Below are 6000 nucleotides of genomic sequence, written 5' to 3'. Positions count from 1 at the left end.
AGGCAAGCATTTTCACCGGGTGTGCAGACTGAAAGAGAGCAAGCAACCGAACTGTTCTAACTGGCGTTCAAAGGAGGAACGGCTTCTCCTGATCGCTTTCGAACTTTTCTCAAGAACTGAAGTAATAACGGGAGACAGTAGCGTCAGTCAGAGAGGAGAATGACCCTGCGCGTTCCACAGTGTGTTTGGGTGATGTTTGAATAATTCAGAGTTTCAAATGAAGGAACTCAATAAACCGCCGTGGAAAAGGAGCGTGATCCCGCTCCTTTGCAATGCTTGTGTTTCACATTAAAAGGCAATGAAATGAATCAGACCGCCGCCTTGCGTTCCACCTGCTCGACCGGCACATCGGAGAACGAGCGTTCTCCTGGTTCCATGGGTGCAGAGCGAAGCCCAGAGTGGTAAATGAAAACAGATCATGCAAAGGGAAGCTGCCAGCAGTTTCTTCAGCAAGATCCAATTGGAATAACCAACAGAACCAACTCCCTGCCACCACTGTCAAGGGTCTCAAGTGTTTACGTCAAAAGCACGAAAACAGGCGCTGGAAGGTTCTGGCTTTGAAGGTTTGGAGGTGAACAGTTGGCGTCCCATGACAAATGTGTTTGCGATGCGGCACACAGCAGAAAAAAGAAGAAAACTGACGAATCCAGTCAAAGGATGAGATGACAAAAGGAGGAAAACATCCATAAAGTTTTTCCCCAACTTTTTATTGAGCTTATATTGGTGCCATCTATCAGGAACCTTCTGGAAAATCCATGAGCCTGCGGTAGAATGTCACCCCGGTGGGCCCTTCCCTTTATGAAGTGCGATCCCATGGCCGAGCTGCCGCCTCGTTTGTCAGCCGCCCCAATACTCAAGAGGCTGTGTCAAGAACACAGCGGCATCTGTGCAGGTCGGTGGGGCATGGGGGGGGGCATTCCTTCCTGGTTCATGCATCAGATCATCTGGAGATCCAACTCCACCTGCTCCTACTCCCCTGGCTTTTTATCAGCCATCTTAGCGGGGCAAAGTGGAACCCGGCCGCTCCAGACTGACAGATGATTGGTGTCCGCAGACCACGACCAGGACCTACTTGGACTTCTGCTACCCAAGGTAATGAAAAGATGGCCACCAAGGGTCCACGCTCCGCAGCAGCAACACCATCTCTTGCTCCTCTGATCCACAAACTAATCAAAGGCTAAGAATGTTTGGGATCAATTATTGAGAGGTGACGTGGCTCGAGGTGGAACCGAAATATCCAGGCCCGATGGATGATCCTGACATTCCAGCACCCCGTTGAGAAATAGAACCCGGTCAAAACCGCCATGATGATTTCAGCTGGAGATTATACATGTACACCAGAGGAACTGTTTCATGAGCATTCATTCCCTTCTCGTGGAATCATCTCAAAATATTTATTTTATATTGACTTGTCGGTTGCTGGTTGCTGGTTCTCCAGGTCTCTCAAACCAGTGGCTCTTCAGGTGCTCCCATCTTCAGGAAACTGTCGACAGCAGCGAAATAAAGGCGTCGCTTCCTGTTGTGACCTTGGCAACCATGTTAGGGGTCACCCTGTCAGCCGGCAGCTAAGCAACTCGGCCTGTTGGTAATCTGGCTCACAGAACCCCAGCTGAACAAGGATGCCTTGTCTTTGCATCCCCGTGAGACTAGAAGAGCTTCCAGAGGAACCAGGGAACCGTCAGGCCCTGTCAGCTGATCCAGTGGTGGTGGTGGTGTTGGTGGGGGGTGAACCGTGAATTGTCAGAAATCAATTCTACGGGGGGGGGTGTCATTGTAAACAATGGGCAGGGTAAATAACCTCGAACTCCTGGAGAGAAAATAATAACCACAATGTCAAGCAGCGAAGGAGCTGCTTCTCAAATATCCTCACATACACACACGCACACGCACACGCACACGCACACGCAGACACACATATGCTCATCTTGTTTCAATCCAGACCCAGCTGCAGCAGCTGATCCGTTTCAACTTCACCACTTTACATTTTCTCCATCCTCATCACTCCGGGTGGAGCTCACGATTCTTGATTCTGGTCTATGGTCTTTAGTCTCTGGACCCTGGACCCATTGATTTTGGGGTTTTGGTTTCCCATGTTTGCTCTCTGGGCTTTAGTCTCTGGATTCTGGATTCTAGATCCTACATTCTGGATTCTGGATTCTGGATTATGGATTATGGATTATGGATTCCAGACCCTGGAGTCTTGACTGTGGACCCTGTGGTCTTAGTTCTGGGATCTGGCCTCCTTTTGCCTGACATTGGATGAGGCTGTCAGAGAAAGTACTCTGAGCTCTGCGTCCGTGTCAATGTTCTCTGCAGCTCAGTGCTTCAAACAACCCGAGCATAATGAGTGGCAAACGTGCTTTCTCCCCCCAATGCTGGTAGAGAAGTACAGAGAAGGTCGGAGGGAGCTGCATCATGTCTTTATTGACCTAGTAATAGCATAGGACTGGGTGCAGAGAGAGGAACTATGGTACTGTATGAGGTAGTCTGGAGTGACAAAGAGACTATGATAGACAGGTGCAGGACCTGTATGCCACATGTATGCCAGCTGTTGAACAGTGGTAAGGTATTCTGTAGAGACAGAGAAGTTCAAATAGATAAGAAATTGTCAGGGATCAACTCTGAGCCCCTCCTTGTTAGAGTCGTGATGGACAGGTTGAAAGATGAGGTCAGACAGGAATCTCCATTGACTATGATGTTTGCAGATGACATTGTGATGTGTAGTGAGAAGCAACAGGTGGAGGAACATATAGAGTGGTGGGCATATGCTCTGGGAAGGAGAGGGATGAAGGTTAGTTGCAGCAAGAGAGAATATTGTCGTCTGAGTGTCCCCCTCCCTCCCCCACATCTTTGCATATCAAGCCTGGGTGATTCCTCTGCAATCTGCTGGCGAGGAGCCTGCCTTCACTTGATATGCTCTCTGAAGGGGGTGGGAGGCTCAGGCAGGAAATAAAACAAAAAGCTCCCCTGTTAATTTAATTAACGGGGACACTTGTGTTGTCGCCGTCGTCACAGAGGAGGTGTCGGACAAATGCACAGTGGATTCACTACAAATACGGTGTAATTACACAGTTATAAGCCCTAATTGCCGCTGCACTTAAAATGCACGGAAAGCCTTTGAACTGCGAGGTTCTCTGTTTTTTCCTGAATTTATTCACGCTTTGGTTCCGCAGAGCAGCATGCCGTCAGTTCAGGCACGGCGGGTTTATTTGAGTGAATTAATGAGTGAGTGAATGAATGACTTTGGAGTGAAAACAACGCTGAGTGACTGAATGAGTGAGTGAGATGTCTCTTAAAACAGGAGAAGCTTCTGAGTCCCAAATGACAATGCTCTCACCTTAGGTTCCCCTCAGAACCTTCTCTTCCTGACCCTTCTCACCCAGGTGGTTCGGATTCCATCATCTTTTCACTTCGTTTTGTTTAGTGGCTAACTGTTAGCTAACAATAAGTTTAATGCTGCCAAACTCTTAGAGACTGTGGAGATCATGCTGGTCTTCAGGAAGAACCCAGCCCCACCCTCCACCATCATCCTGAATGACTCCCCAGCTGACATCGTGGAGTCCTGCTGCTTCTACAGGACCTCAAGTGGGAGATGAACATTAGCTCCCTCACAAGCAAAGTGCAGCAGGGGATGTTCTTCCTGAGGCAGTTAAAGAAGTTTAACATGTCAAAGACGATGATCGTGCACTTCTACACCTCCATTATCGAGTCCATCCTCACATCCTCCATCACCATCTGGTACACCGCCGCCACTGCCAGAGACAAGGGCAGAATGCAGTGTATCATCTGCTCTGCAGAGACGGTGATTGGCTGCAATCTTCCTTCTCTGCAGGACCTGTATGCCTCCAGGACCAGCATGTGCTCAGGATCCTGGGTGACCCCTCTCACCCTGGACATAGACTGTTTGAGCCACTCCCCTCTGGCAGGAGACGCCACAAACGACCCGCCACAAAAACAGTTTCTTCCCATCTGCAGCCTGCCTCATCAATAAGGCTCCGGTACCCCACTGACACTGTCCCAACCCCTCTATCGCACTACTTTGCACTGCTTTGCACAACTTGGCACAACTTGGCACCATCAACCACAATCATCCTGATTTCATTCTTAATTTATTTAATGCCTGATACGTGTTGTCTGTTTAACCAAAGCAAACCAAAGCGAAATTTCTTGTAGTTGTAAAATTACTTGGCGATTAAACCAATTCTGATTCTGATTCTGAACTGTTAGTTAACTATTAGCTCAATGTTAACGTCACGTATATTAGCAAACAAGTGACGTGACTCATTTGGAGCAGATTGTGGGCGGCCCGTTCACACGATCGATCGATAGCGATCGCTGAGTCGTCTGACATCAGAGGGGGGGAGGGGCAAGGAGATGTTCACCAAATTGAAAATTTACAACCCTTAAAAACCTAAACATAAGGATGTATTAATTATTAACTGAGTCTCTCCCTGCGGTGGTCAACAAGGAGAAGTATTGATCGGTAAGTCAACCTGAAGTAACCCAAATCATGACTAATACATAAGTAAATGGAGAAAAAAAATAAATTAATAAAGAAATAGATGGATAAGTAGAGGGTGAATGGTTGTATGTTGATATGCAGGTGAATGAGTGGGTGAGATCTTGATAGAACACGGAATAAATAAATGAATCAATGAATGAGTGAAGGAGTGTATGAATGAGTGAGAATGAATGAGTGAACTAATAAATGAATGAATGGCAGAGTGACTTAATGCGTAAATGATCAAATGAATGAATGACTGAATGAGTTAATGAGTGAATTAATTAATTAATTAATGACAGACTTTATTAACGAAAGAATGAGTGAGTGAGTGAGTGAGTGAGTGAGTGAGTGAGTGAGTGAGTGAGTGAGTGAGTGAGTGAGTGAATTAACAGATATAAGACAGTAGGCTGCGGGACTATCAGGGATTCTGTTGTTTTCTTTGTTTGTTTTCTTTCAGGACTAAAGTGAGGCTGATGATGGGTCACATGGCCTCTGACTGGTTAATCAGAGGATTCTCCTGATAGCCTGTTCTGATTTGCCTCTTAGTAATTTCTCATTTCCTGGCAGTTTTTGTCGATGCTTTGCATCAAAATGAAAAGATGAAGCAATAAAATGTAATGAACACATGAAACAAATACATACACACACACACAGCAGCTCCAGACTGCTGTGGCCTTCAGACATTGATCCCCACCAGGTTGAATCCCTCAGGTTTCTCACCGGGACACATCAGCGAGGGTCTGCACACACTTCCTGTCAAAACGCCTCTATTTACATGTCTGAGGGGCAGGAACACCCCCACCTCCCCTTCACACACACACACACACACACACACACACACACACACACACACACACAGACAAGCCCAAGACATAGAGCACAGAAAACCAATGTTCTGTCTGCAGGTATGTTCAGGTTGTTCTCCTAAAGGAGGATCATTCTGACCGAATGTCAATGCTCTGACCTCAGGTTCTCCAGAACCTTCTCCTGCTTACTCTTCTCATCCAGGTGGTCCGGACTCCATCGTCCCTTTAACTTCTTTTCACCTTGTTCTGTTTGACAGCTAACTGTTGGCCAACTATAATCATAATCTTAAAAAACTGTAACAAAACTGTAACAAAACTGTTAGCTGACTATAAGCTCAATTTTAAGAAACTGTTTCTATACTATTTGCTAACTGTTAGCTGGTGGCGGACACAAAGAGGCGTGGTCTTTCATCCCACGGGACTAACAGTCGGAGCGCATGGTTAAGCCGGGTATATTTAGATGATCCCGGATGTTCAAGTTCCAGTGGTATTTTGTTAATGTTTCAAATCAAAGAACCGAACTCCTCTATGCCTCCGCCCTTGTGTCATCGTTGAAACACCACATTGGTGACCCCAAACTGGGCATGTCTGAATCAGGTGAAGTTTGAGATTCGCTCCATCCAGCTCGACTGTCACGGCCATCCGGCTGCCAGAATTTCGGCAGAGTGCCCCGGCTGCTTGGTTCCAACA

This window comes from Fistularia commersonii, chromosome 27 (assembly GCF_037954325.1).
Source record: "Fistularia commersonii isolate RoL2024-O1a breed Wild chromosome 27, RoL_Fcom_v1.0, whole genome shotgun sequence".
NCBI lineage: Eukaryota > Metazoa > Chordata > Actinopteri > Syngnathiformes > Fistulariidae > Fistularia > Fistularia commersonii.
The sequence above is the reverse complement of the archived record's forward strand: the minus strand, read 5'-3'. Positions refer to the sequence as shown.